The sequence below is a fragment of the Ambystoma mexicanum genome, chromosome 8, assembly GCF_040938575.1.
Source record: "Ambystoma mexicanum isolate Mex_15411 chromosome 8, UKY_AmexF1_1, whole genome shotgun sequence".
Taxonomy (NCBI): domain Eukaryota; kingdom Metazoa; phylum Chordata; class Amphibia; order Caudata; family Ambystomatidae; genus Ambystoma; species Ambystoma mexicanum.
Window position 1 is genome coordinate 926,096,907 of NC_090929.1, and position 17,455 is coordinate 926,114,361.

General features: G+C 44.1%; 1 protein-coding gene across 2 annotated transcripts in view; it reads right to left on the reverse strand.

Moving 5' to 3' along the window:
• The window catches only part of NRG3 (neuregulin 3), a 2,179,015-nt gene that overhangs the window by 1,050,452 nt on the left and 1,111,108 nt on the right, over window positions 1-17,455 (reverse strand). The window lies entirely within an intron of this gene.

Genomic DNA, 17,455 nt, shown 5'->3' on the forward strand with positions numbered 1-17,455 from the left:
TTCCGACAGTGCATATGTTACATCCACTGTCCACTCAGGGCTATCAAAATGGAGAAGAAGAGGGTTTAGGAGAGCTGATGGCACTCCAGTACAACATGCCCTCTTGTTGGCTGAACTAATTGAAGTAATAAACGATCCCCAAGAACTAGCCCTAGTAAAATGCACCGCACACACCAATGGAGAAGACTATGTATCAAAAGGAAATGCAGCAGCAGACGCACATGCGAAATATGCTGCATATTTTGGTGAGATATGGAACCCCACCGACTCACAGAGAGGGAGAGGGAGGGGAATAGCGAGGGAGATGTTAATAAGAGAAGGGTACACCCATCTCCCAGCCACACAGATTATGGAGCTACAAGCGGCTGCACCAATGGCCGAAAAAGAAGTATGGGTGAAAAGAGGATGCACAATGTCACCAACTGACGCACTATGGCGCCAGGGTGGCACTGGGAAAGTTGTAATACCGTTGGCACTGTTAAATACCGCCCTGAGCCAATTACATCACCCTGCCCATACAGGCAAGGAAATAATTGCAGCACGAATTAGAGAAGATTGGTTTTGTCCCGAGTTAACCTCTCATGTGTCAAATTTTATCAGCAATTGCCTCACATGTCAACAGTTTACGGCCGGCCATACTTTAAAAGTGATAAGAGGTACAATACCCCGGCCAGAAGGGCCTTTTCGGCACCTTCACATTGACTATGTTGATATGATCAACATCTGTCAAGGCAATAGGTATATGATTGTAGTAGTATGCCCATTTTCTAGGTGGATTGAAGCAGGGCCCTGTTCACACCCTGATGCGTTTAGAGCAGCCAAATTCATAGTAAGGGAGGTCTTCCCCAGATGGGGAGTGTGCGAGGTGTTAAGATCAGACAATGGGCCCCATTTCGCAAACGAAATGTTCCAGCATATCACATCCCTGCTGAACATTAAACACAAATTTGCATGTGCATACCACCCACAGGCTAATGGTGTATGTGAACGCCTAAATGGCTTATTGAAGGAGGCAATTGCTAAAATACAACAAACAACAAAGAAAAGTTGGTTGTATTGCCTCCCGTTAGCATTGTTTGAACTTAGAAACAGGCCAGGGTCCGACCACCACCTCACCCCACACGAAGTGGTTACTGGACGCCAAATGCGCCTTCCCCTAACACCAACGTCAAGGGCATTCACCGACCACGAAAGTTCAGCGAATGTGTTAGGTGAACAAATGTATCAATATGTGTCTTCTTTGATTACTAGTGTCGTGTTTGTGTCTCAACAGCTCGAGCGCATACGGGGCGGGTCCACCAGCAATCAAGAAAAAGACGAAAGTACGGAATTGGGAAAGGAGAACTCCTGCAAACTTGCCAAAGGTGACCACGTACTACTTCGCAATTTCAATAGAAGGTGGCATGAGAAGAGGTTCACTGGCCCCCATCTGGTAGAGGACGTATCAACAAGAGCAGTAAAACTAAAGGATAAGCGTGCATGGAATCACCTACATGATGTAAAGATCTACAAACTGCAGACCCGCCCCAGCGCCAACGACAGAGCAATTGGAAGAACAGCAACCACATCCCCTACAGCGGAAGAAAGTTCAACCACAGACAACGACCCAATTGTTCCCTCGGAGACAATAACTGACGAAGAAGGGAGTGATCCCCATACTGCCCACCCCATGATCACTCGCTCAAAGAGTAAAAATACTTCCGCCATTTGAGCACAAACCCCCCCCCCATTGACTGCTAAGTACAGTTGTAACTAAAACTGAAGGACATGATTGCACTAATACACATGTAAACACGTGAATGTTCTCTTTTTTCTCTCGCACATACAGGAACTGCGTAATATTGTATTGTTAAGAAAACTAATTAACAAATTCAGTGTGCAGGTGTAAATGGTGCTGCCAGACGATAACTACCCAGAAGAATTGTCACACCAATTTGTATACGAAATAAAGAGGCCAACATACTTAAAAAGGAGAAGGGTACGTGTGTACTACACAGCCTTCCTCCTGGCCATAGAATATCACATGCCCCACCTCCGCCCATACTTGCCAGTACTAAAAGACCCATCACTTAGAGTAGCGTGGGAGCAGCTCTTCGCCTGGGCACTGAATGACTACTTGATAGGGAGAGCTTAAAAGTAACAAAACTAACATCTAATAACCAGCACTTTTGAGAATTTTCAGGCGGGCAACTGTAACGTCGCAAGAATAAGCTGCCAGGACCGCAGCAAGGTAAGAGCAAAATGCCGGTGAAATTAGCATATGTAATAAAAATAATAGGGATTTTTATGATCACCGGGTTCTTGGCTGCTTCTGTCTGGCAGTACAGCTATGCTATTGATTTTATTGCTGCACCCAAACTTAATATACCCCCGTCCCCTGCTGCAACAGGTGATACGTCAGGTGGTAATAGTAATTTTGCACCCAAGCAAAATAGAGTTAAACGCAGCACATACTCAGACAATAAAGGTATTGATAATTATGTACAAGACTCAGCACACGTCACAAACAACATATGGTACCAACACATGACCCGCATTGGTAAACAGACAACTGGGGATAGCTGTTACGTTTGCTCATTAATACCATACGCCATGAGCGCTTCACGAACATTTGTTGCCACAGAAATAGATGAAAAAACAGCACAGTGCGTAATATATTTGGCCCTGTTCCAAACAAAAGGAAGATTTCAAGGAACAGTAGTGCACATGACATGGAAAACACGAGACTCATACCCATATGAAAACAACTTCCTCAAGACCTATCTAAGTTATCACAAGACCAGTTTACATGCTGAAGCATTCAGGTACATAACAAGTGGCCCTGCAAAAGGAGAAACAAAGAAGGTAACACTGCAGTACCTACCATGTGATTGGTACGCCACTGAAGTTCCGGGTAAACAAGGATGCTGGGAAAGGCCGCTACTGACGATAACAGGAAAGGTGTTCCTGGGCAACAGCTGGGAGATAGGAGTGATTGGCAGCAACATGGTAACAAAAGAAACTATCTCAACTATCGAGACACACAATCATCGATGTTGGACGACGTGGATCAAGTATGTACCAATGCTCACATGGGTAGAAGAAGATGAAGACCCGATAACTATACTACCATTGACTGCACCCAAAGTATGCTATCAGCATAAAGGAGAGGTGGACGTAGGATATAACACCAATTGTGCAAACGTGATGGAGTTACCTGAGGGGGGAGCGGGAACAGCAGTAATAATGGACCATTATTGGGCCTGTGGGGAAAAGGCATATCATACATTGCCTCCCCTGTGGAATGGTGTGTGCACAATGGTACACGTCAATGTGCCATCACTAGTGGTACCTAAGAAGCATGTCGATGTGGCGAAATTTCCTAAAATGGATGAAGGGGATAAGAGAAGAAAGAGATCTGCACCACTCCAGAAGGAGCAAGGAAACAGGACCAACAGCAATGATACTGTCCTAAACAGGAGAAAAAGACAAGGAGAGCCATTGACAGGAAATTACCTGTGGGGAAGATCGGAAACGGAACTAACATCAATACCGCCAGAACATAGACTATTCAGCAGAGCAGCAATGTTCTTCTCCTCAATAATACATCCGGGACTGCAGGCATACGCAAACGCAAAATGGCTCCAAATAACAAGGTGGGAACTAATGATGACCATCAATTCAACAGTAAATGGGTTCAACGCAATTAAAGAGGAGCTGCGAGCTGTAAGGATGGTTGCACTCCAGAACAGATATGTATTGGACCTCCTCACAGCAATGGAAGGAGGAGTTTGTGCAAAGATAGGACAATCTTGCTGCACGTTCATACCTGCCAACGATGCTGACAATGGTACGCTGACAGAAGCAGTTTCACAATTGGCCCAGATGCACTCCAAAATGATGGACGAAAGTAACGGTGTGAACAAGGATAAGAGCTGGTTTTCACTATTATGGTCATGGATGCCATCTTGGCTGTCAGATGGACTGAAAATAATAGTGGGATGTGCTATTTTGGCTGGAGCTGCCCTGATAATAATTAGGTTTTGGAAGGCCCGGAAGGCACGCACGACTGACGAGTTGCTGGAAATGGTGGGAATGCACCCCTTAATGCCAGCAGATGACGGCCAGCATACAGGTGTGATAATACAAGAAAGGGAGAAGCTGCGCACCCAAATTATCACCAATCATCTAGACCCACCATCAGTGAAGATCGAAAACCCAAGGAACCCCCGGAGCTACATAGGAAGATGGGTATACTGTACTCCTGGAGGGACATGTGAATACATGTATTGGTCATTTGAAGATCATGTAAACCATTATGGACATCTCGGCGGGATAACTAAGATATGGAGGGTAAGAGGAGATAACGAGAAGGATATGTTTGTGGTCGACAAGTCGACCAGAGGGGGGACTGAAGTGGGAGAATGGAAGACCAGGCTCCCGTCCTTCACCTCTCGAGCTTGGCCTAGAGGGTCACGGCCCAGACACCCGCCGCGAGAAGAGTTCGTCCAGTTACCAGACGACCAGGTACCATGGTACAGGAACATACGGATGTGTCCACCTGCCTGCCCAGCAGCCCGCACTGACCGTGCCGACACCTGCGGCTCGGATCAGCTAGACTAAAAACCACACGTCGTTAGAGATGCCATGACGACCTAGACAACGGGAAGCACATCTGTATAAATATACACACTTAACATTCCCACACCAATCTACACGAAGAATATACTCAGTGCTCTGACGTAGGCGACAGGCATATTCACGGACGTGCATCTTTATTATTTTTACATAGGCTTTCAGAGTACAGAAACGCAAGACGCATCATGAACTCATCTATAACGCTTGCTCATGCTTCCCTTGAAACCCGTTACCACCGTGAGAGGTATAATGGAAACACGATATTGGTCATGGAAATATATGCCACTATAATCTAAAGCACCCATGCACGAAATGGATCACTTATGCACCAGGCCCAAGTAGGCCTCAAGCAAGAGTTCCGTGGACATTAACAAAGCAAAAGTCAGGTTGCTGATCCTGCAGAATGAGCCTGGTGGAGCACCCAGCCAAGGTCGCAATGTTGCAAACCCACATCCAAGAACAAATCATCAAAGGCACGATGTTGCAACCTTGCACTCCGCGTACCAACGTTAGAATCATATCTACAAATTAAACCAGACACACAATGGAAAAACAATATTAATTGTGCAGAATTCTGCCTCAAACACGGTCCCGCCTCACGTGACCAAGCCAAACCTGACGAGATGCCAAAACCCAGGAGAGACAGGGCGTCTGGGTCCCGCACTACGAAACACAGGCCGGGACACTTGAAAGGCTCCATGGACACCTGCTACTGTGGGAACGGTCAGCTCCCACCTATGAATAAATCCTCACATTGTCTGCATGAACCCATATTGAAACATTGTTGCAAACACGGGTACACCGAGAGCTGGGAACAACGGTGGTCCCAGGCTGGGGAGCTCACGGATGCACCAATCAGAACATGGGGCTCTTATCTCACACGTCATTAACATTAGCCAATCCTCAGGGGTCTTCATGTAACAATTCTTATGTATCTAATTGAAGGGACAACCCAGATATACCACCTGACTACACCTTGACCACTAATATCATTCTCTATATGTGTACTATACTAACCCTACCACTCGAGCAACCAATTATGAGTGGCGGTAGGTTTTTGTTAACTTTTTGAAGTGACGCAAGTAGCGCGTCATATTACAGTAAAAAGGGCCTGCGAGCCCCACGATTGTGTGTGTGTCAGGACGAACGCGTACGCTCCTTGACCCATCCCTGCCGTTTGCATAATAAACAGCAGAAGTTGCCTTGCTCCTTGTGTGTGCCTCATACTCTGTCTCGATCCGAGATATACACGGGAGGAGTTGGGGCCTCCCTGCCCGGAGGTCTGCGGGCGGCCCGGCCGACCCCGGCAGAATTTCACCCCGACAAAGGCAATGCATGTCACTGCAGACTTGCCTGGGGCACACTGCCTCCTTCATGTATATATTGACAGCGGAACCTACAGTTGCTTTTATACCAGGCTCTCAACTGTTAAAGGGTTAAATCACATTTCTTTTTTAAGGCTGATCCTATCGAAGCCATTAGAGACAGGCACATTTGTAAATGGTAGTAAACTGGTTAAAATGTATTGGGCGACTAATCCATCTGATAACTATGGGAGGCCTGTTCAGAGGGTGAAAGTGCAAGGATGGAGACACACACCTTCCAATAAAGACGAGCAGAGAGCAGGGGTGTACTGGCCTATAGGAAACTCCAGAGATTGCCCGGTAGGCCTCTGCACCCTGAGCCTCTTTTATGTGGTATTTCCAAGTTTTCCCTTAGTTACCTCAAGTGAACATGTTGTTGTTTTCCTTCTCAAGAAATTTACAAATTTGTGTTCCAGTGAAAATGAATGTTCAGACTATTTCTTCCAGCAAAAATATGTTGCTGGTGTTTTGTTTCAGCAAGGGGTAATTTGCAATTGTGTTTTCCAGCAAATATGAAATTGCAGTTTTATTATCTTGTAAAAGTTAAATTGTGTTTTTAAAAAAATAAAAAAACAGCAACATAAGTGGAAAATCCAGAGTTCTGTTTCCTACTTAGTTTGTGTCGTTGGTTTAATAATTATCCAGAAAAAGTCCATATTCAAATGTTGAAAACATATTTTTTGGATTCCATTTCCCTCAAATGACCTTATTATATATTTACACCCAACGTTGCCATTTTGGTGAAACGTGCAGAATTGTGTGGACAAATGTGCGATTTTGGTGAAAGCAAGATGATACTAGCCAATGAGGACAGTCAATATGAAGAAATGCAGAGCTGCTCACTGATTGGTGCACTTTGCTGTTGGGGAAGACAGTGCCCTCTTAGAGTCTGGCGGGCTTCCCGATGCAGATAAACAAAGCTCTCTTTGTTTTATAGTAAAGAATGATGAAGCTGGGGTTCTCCCTGGGTAAGTGCAGATTGCAACCCCCTTGCTCTGCCCCTAAAGGCAACAATTGGCAAAAAACCATTGCTTGCTGCTGTGTCCTAGTTTCTGCTCGGCTGTTCGTATTGCGTGATAGTTAAAATGTTGATCAATGCTTTGTGCATGGACAGCTCAGGGAACGTTGAAGGCATGTTCTATGTGAATGTCATTTGGTGCATGAGTTGAGAGGAATGAGATGGCCAATGGCTGTCTACTGTGTCCATGTATAGTTGGGGCTTCAGAGGTGTCATAACGGCCAAACTATCAAACTTAACAATTTGACAAAGAGTTTACTGATGAATCTGTGTGTGAAAGGCAAGAGCCTGAGGCTCGGGCTAGTGACGTGGAGTAGAGGCCGAATGGCCAACAAACCCCCCCCCCCCCCCCGCCCAAAGGTAGGCTGCAAAGACTGTGCTACCATTACTGCAAACTGGTTAATATTCGGTATCTACAGGCTGGAACGCTGTGCAGTGGATATGATTTGACAGCTACTGACATGGAAGTTACTATAACAAACCGTTGCCAGACAGTGGCTTTCCAGTACCAGTCGTGCAGGTCACTAGTGACTGAGCGGAAGATGACAGTTTCACTCATGGAAGCAAGCAATTGTGAAATGAGCCTTTGAGACAGCTGACTAGTGTGCTATTATATCACACTTAATATGCAAATGGCAATAGCATGTGCTGATCAAAAAGTGCTGAGGAAGGAATACGTAACTTGATCACCTTTTTAAAAAGTTGATATAGTGCCAGTATGAAGTTCCTGTCTCCTCCAGAAGGCTGCTGTGTGAATTGGGATGCCAGTTTACAAACGTAACATGATCATGCTGGTCTTATTTTGTGTTGCAGATCAGCACATGACTTTATGTGAGCTATGGGCCAGTGTTCCTCTCTGCACCTTTGATCTTGGCCCATGTCGCCTGGTGAGGGTGGGAGCTCAGGAGTGGATGCCAACATACAGGGCTAACGGGCTTGGAAAAACACCAACTGGGCAGGGCTGAGCTCGGCTCTCTTCACAGTCCAAATGATGACAACACTCGACAACAACTTTCCAAAATCGGCCGCTCTGTTACCCCCTTGGAGTGGAGTGTTTCACGCAAATGTGTTGCTCATCTGAGTGGAAACTGTTAGATGCTGTGTCTGAGAATAGTTCTAAAATGTTTAATAATGGGGGTGAATGGATGAATGGTTCGCTGCCTACCGGCCTCTAGCTAATCACATTAAGGACACCATCTGCCTAGTGTAATCTTCATGTCATTGATATGTTGCCTAGCACTTGTTTTTCTAGCCCTTTGTGCTAGCCATGTTCCCTACTATTTCAGGGGAATCTGTTGTTCTTCAAGGGCTACAACTGTACAGTGAAAACGGTGGTGTGGCCACCCTTGTGAACAATATGGAGGAGTGCTTTGCATATTCGGAATTTCCTCACGATGGCACTCCATGCTCCCTTGACGTGCTACAACTTGAGCTGTGTGTTTAAGCGTGCACAATGCTTCTGTCGTGAATGCATCCAGGTGTTTACTTTTTTTTTATACAGTGTTTGTCATTTTACAGAGCTGTTAGGGTAACAATGTGTAAGAGGGCGCTTTTGTGGAAAGCCACATTTCAGAAAAATCAAGTTTTGCAGGTATATTCCTATAAATGAGGGCCTGCAAATGCCCATGGCACAAGTTATGTATTTATTTATGTATTTATGTGTTTATGTATTTATTTATTTATTTACTTATTACTTTTTTTATTTGTTTAGAAGGTTCCGGAGCCTGCAAGCATCGGGGCTCCGAACACGAACGCACAAAGTCAACAAAGATACGGGACAAGTAAAGGGCAAGATGTAATGGGGATGTGTCCTGAAGGGGTAATTTGAAATGATGAAGCCCCATTTAATTTAGAGAGTTAGGGCCTAATGCAGAGAAGCGTTTTATAATGCCAACACACCACTGGAAAACCATCTTTGAATAAGGAAGGGCCTTAGGTATTTTGAATATGTGAAATGTTTAATGTTGCTGCAATATAGTTATTCAGCATTTCAAGGACAACTGGTGAAATCTTTCTTTGCATGCTTTAACAGTTGAACTTTATGTTTGTTTTCAGGGTACAGCTTCCTGCCCGTCTTTCAGCTTATAGATGAATGCTGAGTATTGTGGAGTAGTGTCTTTGCCCATGATTGATCTCGGTTTCAACATGTTAAGTGTTTGTGTGAAGATACCAGTTGAGTTTCTGTGAGTGTTATCTAAATGTGTTTACCCTCAATATCTTCATAATCTAAGGTTACGATGCATGTGTGCATGTGATTGAGTTAGTAGAGTGATTTGGTACACATGTACGGTGAATGTATATATTTAAATGATTCATGTGGCGCATGTCAAATCAGTCTAATTATTATGCAACAGGTATAGTGCTTGGCATGTGTCCTTTACGTGTGTGATTCCAAAGACATCCAGGGGTAGATAATGCATTGTTGATGTTCACTGCCCCAGGTGTGGCAAACCTATGAGATTCAAAGATGTTTGTTCCTGGACAAGGCAGGTCCAGAGTTGTGTTGGCTGATTAGGGCTGTTTGGTGACTACCCCTGTCTCTGCTTAATCAGTGGTGATCAGGTCTTGCCCTTCCCAGGTACTTTGATTCCCTCATGTGTCAGTTTTGTGAGTTGACCCTTGAGACATAGCATCTACTTCATCCTTTGGATCTATGAATTGCCTTTTTACCCTGTTTGTGTGTCATGAAATGTTTGTAATGTTGTGTCTCCCTATTGTATTATATTGTATGAAGGGTGTGTGCTCTTGAAAGTCTGACTGAGTGCACCATTGTGTGTTTGAGTTCAGTGTGAAAGAGATATAGGTGCTGTGTCCTGTGTGTCTATCCTACTGCCCCATAATCATTGAGATATTAAATCCTGTTGAATGCTTTGTGCATGTGCAGTTAAGAGAATGTTGAGTGTTTTTTTGATTGAATATTCTAAGTTGTTATCTGTAGGACACTGACCTGGGACAACAGGGTGCCCAAGGGTATCTCCTGCATCCTCGGATACATCAGGGTCAAGATATATAAAGAGGAGAGACTGAATGATACAACCAAATTGCATATACCTTCATTTATCCTTCATTTATCTTGAATGAGATTACCAAACATATCCATCTCCTACATCTCTGTTGACCTAAGTTCATCTGAAGCATATTGTGTAACAGCATGGTTACGATCTAGGCAGTGTGCTTATACCTTGCAGACTGGAACCACTTCAATATGTAACTGGGTGCAATACAAACGCAATACATTAATTACTAAACAAGCTATGCTAGCACGGGTGTGCCCACCTATGCTGAAGGATGCCCTGAAGGACCTTAGGTGGGTGAATACAGTGATGGACGTTTACCAACCCAACAAAGTTCATTACATACTTCATTTTAATAGTCGAAAGGCTGATGGTCAATATAGAAAACAAAGTGTTTTTGAAGTGATCTAAAAAAACAACTGATAAGCCAGAGCTGAAGGTGGCAGATATTTTGAAGCATCACCCAGCAATCATGTGCTGCATCTTCGGAACAAGGAGCTTTTACATTGTGTGCCAAAAATCTAACTTCCACTAAAGATACAAACTACCACTTTTTTCCATTATACATGGCCTGTGATGTGTTGTCATCTAAATGTGCCCACGTGCTCCTTAACAAACATTTCTAAACCTGCATAGGCATGCTTGCATGGTACTAGTTAGTCAAAGGGCCGCAAATGTAGATTCTCAAAGCAATTGGAGTTAAGCTGATCTGCCCCCCCCCCCCAGGGTTGCATGCAAGAGGTACGAAGCCCTAAGCCTAGAGCAGTTTTGATCTGTGAGTGCTTTGGTGGAGAGGTCTTCCACACAATCTGTGTGTGCCAGTACTCCATCTAGATGCAGTAAACATTATAGGGCACGGAGGGGGAAGTTGTTACCAGATGCAGCGACTTTGCTGCAAATAAGATGGTGAAACTGATTTGCAGGTTAAGAGCTTGGTTCAGAGACGTGCATGCAGTGTATTGCAGTTTCCAAACTAAGCACTGCTGCGTCAACACAAGAATCACTTTCAAGTCTTGTTGCATCATCTATAAGGCAGTTGCCCTCAAATCACCCATCTACCTCCCGGAGATACTTTACTTCTCCGTCGGACAGTGCACTAACAGGACCTAGTACATGTGCAGACTTGAAATCTGCTGCTGCATAAAGGAAAGGACCAGAGTACAAGCCTTCTCTGCCTTTGCCCAAAGACTATCGAACCACCTTCCCATCAGCATCAGCCTTACCCCCACGCTCCTACAATTCAGAATAAAACTGAACACCCACCTATTCAAGGAGTCCCTCCTCCTCAACAGCGGGGCCATCATGTTTCCCCCGCACAACCTGACTCACTGGATGACATCTGACCCTCTCCTCCCCACCACCCTGTACAGCTGTACCCCTCCTCTGTGCCCCTCTGTATCCTACCCTTCACTGTATATCTGTTCTGTTGTGACTGCTGAAAAGTGCTCCGTTATGCATCTGTATTGGTGTATACCTCTGTAAAGTGCTCTGGTGCATCTCAAAGCTAGGTCCACACTCAATAAATACAATCATAATGATAATATTAATAAACTTTCATCTTCCTAAGGCTCCTGCATTAAGTATCAATGATCTGGGTAATTATCTTACTTTTTATTTCACCACTTAGAAGCTGAAGTAATGGGGCATGTTGCTTTGGCATAACATTATATAGCATACATCAGTGATGCTGTGTGGACTATCCATACAATATATGCATTCCTTCGTGCCACACAACACTCCAGTTGGTATAATATAATACTTTCATCCTTAACTAAATGAGAATGCCTGGGGCTGACCTTAACAACCAACGTAGTTAAACAGCAAACACATAATAACGAATATAATGTTTTTTTTCTATATGTGTAATTCACTAGCAGCTTACTAGACAGACCTGTTGGGGAACTTAATAAACGTAAGGTCACATAAAGGAGATTTTCATGAAGACATTATTTCTTAGGAATTATTAAAATTGCATTGCAAGCTGTGAAATGGCTCCAGCCTGGTGGATAATGTCAGCAGAAATGATTGTGACTGACAGCTCACTCTCTGAACTGAGCGAGAACTCGTAGAGATGGGATGCTGCTGGAAATGTGGGTCAGGGGAACCTTGAAACGCAGAGGGAGAGAGAGAGAGCACCGAGCTCTGTAACATGCGAGCAACCACAATGCACCCTGGGAACATTACAAGTAAGACATCGTGATATCAGGTTGATTGCAGGACCTGTCAATCCTGGAAAATGTTTACACTTCAAAGCTAAGAGAACCGAATTCGTTGGTGTTAAAATATGCTTAGATGTTTTCTCTGTCTCTCATAATGCATTGTGCATCCTAACCCTGCCGTGGAAAAACACAGAGACATGTGAACATCCACAAAGTTCTTAGAGTGAAGCTATTTCTAGGGCATCCCAAAGTGTAGACAGAATATTTAAGCTTGGCCGAGATAACATTACAAAGGCAAATAGCGTAACAATAAGTGGAACGCGTGTGTTTGACTGACTGCGTCTGTCTGTGTGTGTGTGTGTGCACGTGGGTGAGCGTGTGTCTAGATGCATGGCTCAGTGTGTGTATGTATGCGTATGAGAGAGTTTGCCATAAAATATGTGGGACGGAAAAACACATAGGAAAACAAAAAGACAGGTTGACTGACAGATGCAAAAAGCCAGCTGGGGCAAATGGAGACAGAATTATATATTGTACATTGCATGGATTAGGAACACTATACATAAGACAAGACTATATTTGGGAGGAGACCCAAAGGGCGAAGTTGTTCGATGGGTGCCACCAATAATAGCACTAGGCAGTCAGAGCCAGCATAGCGCATTTGAAGTCATGTGAAGCTGTCAAAAACATTCAGTTGTACTTTTTGATTTACTTCTTCTTACGCATATCTCTATATTCAATGAAAAAACTTTGTAAAGGGACGTTATGGTTACAGGTAAAACCGAAAAACCTCAGAAATGTGCCAGTTATGGTAAGCTAAGCAACCATAACTCACGCCACCACCGTGCACTGCTAAGGCTGATGCCCAGGACATCAAAGATGACTTCACAAATGTCATTGATGACATCACTGATGACATCACATATCTGGCTTAACCATAACTACTTGGCCGCTACCGCAGGACATGTAATTCAATTTCATGTCATATACAACACACAAGAAGAAGACAAGGGCCACACCCCCCCACAGGAAGTGATTCGGGAAGAGAACGTAGGCGCACAATCTGGGCAATTCCCGGAGGCCTTCTGCAATAGTAAGTGAGGAAGCCTGTTTTTTGGTGTTTACTGATTTGTATTAAGCTCTTGTTGGCAACATACACATACACATGCAGGGCCTGATTCACTGAATATTTGCCCGGTTCAAAGTGAATTTGCACTGCTGAAAAGTGACTTTGCAGAGTATAACGAGAAGATTATACATCTATAGCATTACACATTTCCCATAAAATACAGTACACCAATTCTTGCAGGGAACATGCTTTATAACCTATTTTATTACACAAACGTGATATATAATATTCTAGCCCTTTACATAACTTAGGGAAGCAAAAACAATAAAGGATGCAGCTATCTAAGATGTTAGATAAAACCTTCAAAAGATAAGGAATGAAAATAAAATAATAATGAAGACATTTAAAATATACATGAACACATACAAGGGCACCAACACACACACAGACAGTCATACCCGAGGGTGTGGCACACTGTATAAATAACAAACAAAGAAACAAACAAACAAACAAACCAAGAGAGGGATAACACAACCAGGATAGGAAAGGGCTACATCTCAAATAGCAATTCCAAGGCCAGACACATGTAAAACCGTGCACTAGGGTACCTCTCCCCAAGTAGCCCATACATTGTGCTACTCCTTTGTAACAGTCAATGCTGCGCTGGTGTGGAAAAACAGGCACTAGTGTTAATTTATTTAATTGCCTTTTGTTTCCAATACCCAGTCTCACCATCACTCTGCAAAGAAGGTATCTCTCTGCCAGTGTTTGACGCCTGCCACATCCATCACATACAGTCATCAACCTAGAGTTGCACTGCCCATAAACACGTTCCACCGGGCCTAAATCACAGAGGAGGTAAAAAGTGTATTTTTGTGGAGCAAAGCCACTTTGCATTGCAAAATAACTCTTTGCATGACGCTAAATAGTGCTCTTTTGTGAATTAGGTTCATTTAGCGCTGTGCAAAGAGAACATTTGCTGTGTAAAGTGACTTTGGTCTGCAGAGATACAATTTGCATCACTCTGTGAATCAGGCCCGGTGGAACGTCTTTATGGGCAGTGCACATTCACTTTGCTCCACTCTAAACGTTTCATAAATCAGGCCCAAAGTGTCCATTCTCAAACAGGTGCCATATTTGTCAACACAATCAGTGGTCAGGTGGTGTTGTGAGCGAGACGTGCTGGAATGCAAGGGTGGCTTGTATCGAGGGAAAGGACATCCATTCTCACTGCCTGCAAAGTATTGCAGTGCTTAGCATGACACCGAGCGCTGTATGCAAGAAATGTGAAGGGCAGGACCATTATCAAATGCACAACCTTGCTTCCTGTTTCTAGACAGCAATGCCCTGAATGGATTTCTAACAACGTTCATACAATCCACTGATGGGGATGATAACCTTGGCTCCATAACAGCGTGCCGCTTTTGTATAAACATCCTATGGTTCCCATAACCTCATTAAGCTGCCAATGTTATATCTCTGATCTGAAGAAAACAAGAGCTATCCCTGAGGAACGCTGTTGGGTGAAAGACTTAAGCTGTGATCAATAGGTCAATTAAACAGACAATCAGGCTTATTTTCGAATCTATCTGTGGCAAGAGCGGTCTGTCTGGGAGAATTGGAGTGTCAAATTGAATTGTTTTGTGTGTATTTCGATGGTGTGAGTCAAGACATTTCTAAGTGGTTTGGCCATTTCTTTTGAGTAAACAATGGATCTCCAGACTACAATTCCACTATTCTATGCTACCATTTCAGAAAATGATTGACAGTATCCAGCGAGGGAAAATCAGATTGTTTCACAGGATCTGATTGTCCCTCGGTGGGTCCTTACCTAGCCGGCAAGCCTCTGCTCGCCGCAGCCCTAGGTTTCTTCCAGGATTGGCCACCATGGAAAGGGAGAAGATACTCTTTTCTTTTTTCAATGACCGCCATGCTTCTCATTGTTACGTGGCAGCCATATTTCTTTTCTTGTTGTCTTTTTTTTTCAATTGCGAAAAGTCAACGGGATTTCACAACTGATAAAAAAGAATATTAGTATTCTCGTCTTTCGGGATGGAGCACTAACAGCAATTAGCCCATCATGGAGGGCCGGGGGTGCTTACCACTTCAGGTAATGCCCTGGGGCCTTTGTTAAGCCCCTTGCTTTGCTTGGACCTGTAACTATGGCCCCAGGCATTACCTGAGGCAGTCATGCCCCTCTGCTTGGGGCTTATTGCTTAAGCACCTCACAGAATCCATTGTTCTTTCAAATGTGGTTTAACACCCACATGGCCATCTTCAATCTGCGTATGACATCATTTTGTAATAAAAGTAAGTAGGGACCTACCTGGCAATCATACAAATTGTGAGCAATTTCCCAAAAAAACAAAGCAAATAATCAGAGAGCTTTTGGAGGGAGGGCCCTGTAACTGTCATGGACCAGAGAAGGTGAACAAGCACTGGAAAAGCCAACAGTTTTGGCATTTGTGAAAGCATGGGATAGGAATTGTCAGGCACTACCATAATAGTACTGAATGCCCATAAGATGGCAACTGGTGGAAAATGGTGTGTTTAACTGTCTATATGATAACAGTGCCTGGCAACTGTCCAATACCCATACACCAGCCAACATATTTTGACTTTCTGAACACTTATTTCTAAACGGTCTTTAGTGCAATGAAAACACATAAATCAAGTTGCTAACACTCCGTTAAGAAATGTTTCTTACAACAGTAGCCCATTTACAGATGTAATCAAACCAACAACTCTAAACAGACTGTGCAGAAATAACACTGGCAAAGCAAATCTTGACGTTACTGCTTGATAAATCTATCTCAAACAGTCCCAGTGACAATGGCCCTCATTACAAGTCAGGCGCTACGGGGTTAACGGCACCGGTAAAGGTGCCAGTGCCGTCAACCCCGTACTGCCCGATTACGAGTTCCCATCGCGTGACTCGTTCTGCATGTCTGGTTTTACCAGACGTGCACAGCGGGTCCCGCGAGGGGAAGAGGGAGCAAACAACAGGCCATCTCGTAATGGCCCGTTGTTTGCTCCCTCTCCCATTCCCATTCAGCCCTATGGGAGCTGGAATGGGATTGGGGAAGGACCGTGTAGGAGGGAGGAATTACCGGACCTTCTGAACTTGGAATGGCCCAGTAAATCCTCATTCCGAGGACCCAGACACGATTTCGGTGGCAGCCATGCCGCCAATAGCGGCATGGCTACCGCCAAACTCGTAATGAGGCCCATTGTGTTTTGGGTGGGAGCGGCAGTTTGTGGGTGGAAATGACCAGAGAGAATAGCATGGCAAGGCCAGTCAATGGGTAGGGAAATAACCAAACAATGCCCACAACCTGTGTGTACCGCCTCACGTGTGATCTCCCTCTTTGCTGTGCTTCAATGTAATAGACTTGCCGCATAACTATTAGGTACAGCAAGCTCCACCTACTAGCCAACACTAAAAGTGTGTTTCATGGCTCATCTAACTCCAAAATTCAGGAGGGCATTTCGTTCTGAATAAATACTTGTAACAAGCAGCTGAACTTTATGCTTTTTATGATGTAAAAGGCTGGGGTTTGCAAAAAAGTGAGAGAGGTTATCATTGCTCAAACTGTTCCACGTTTGCAATATTTTAGCAACATTTGCAAGAACATCTCAGTTTTTATCAACATGTTCAAAAGGTCCCAGGATATGGCGGAGGTGCTCGGTTTCCCGGGATAAATCTGCGGGGACAACGCTTGCCCGTGATAACCCATTAGTGAAGGAGCAGACTCGGCGCATCCTCTCTGAGTCTCTTGTTCGGTGCACTCCTCCCACTATAACCTCTCCGGCTCGTGTTTGCTTCCAATGGGGAATGAGCAGAGTCCCTTCTCCCGGCTCCCTCAGAGGTGGTCTGCTGTTGCTTCTGGGAAAAACTATGGACTGCAAATGTTTCTGTCAATGCCAAAAACTGTTCTTAGAAAGGGTTAAGCCAGACGTTTGGTTTTCCCTTTTTGGAACAAGTGTTTTATTTTTCATTTATTTACATGTTTTGAGGCGGTTTTGAACTACATGGAACACATTGCTTTGCTCCATTTATAAACATGATCTGTTTTAGTAACGAAATTAATGTTTTAACATAGTCATAAAAAAAAAAGAATATTAATTCCCTTTTTATCACATAGAAGAAGTAGGGGAGATGTCCAGTTCTCCCGAAATGTGCTGTTTGGCGATACAAGCTCTGAATTTGCAAC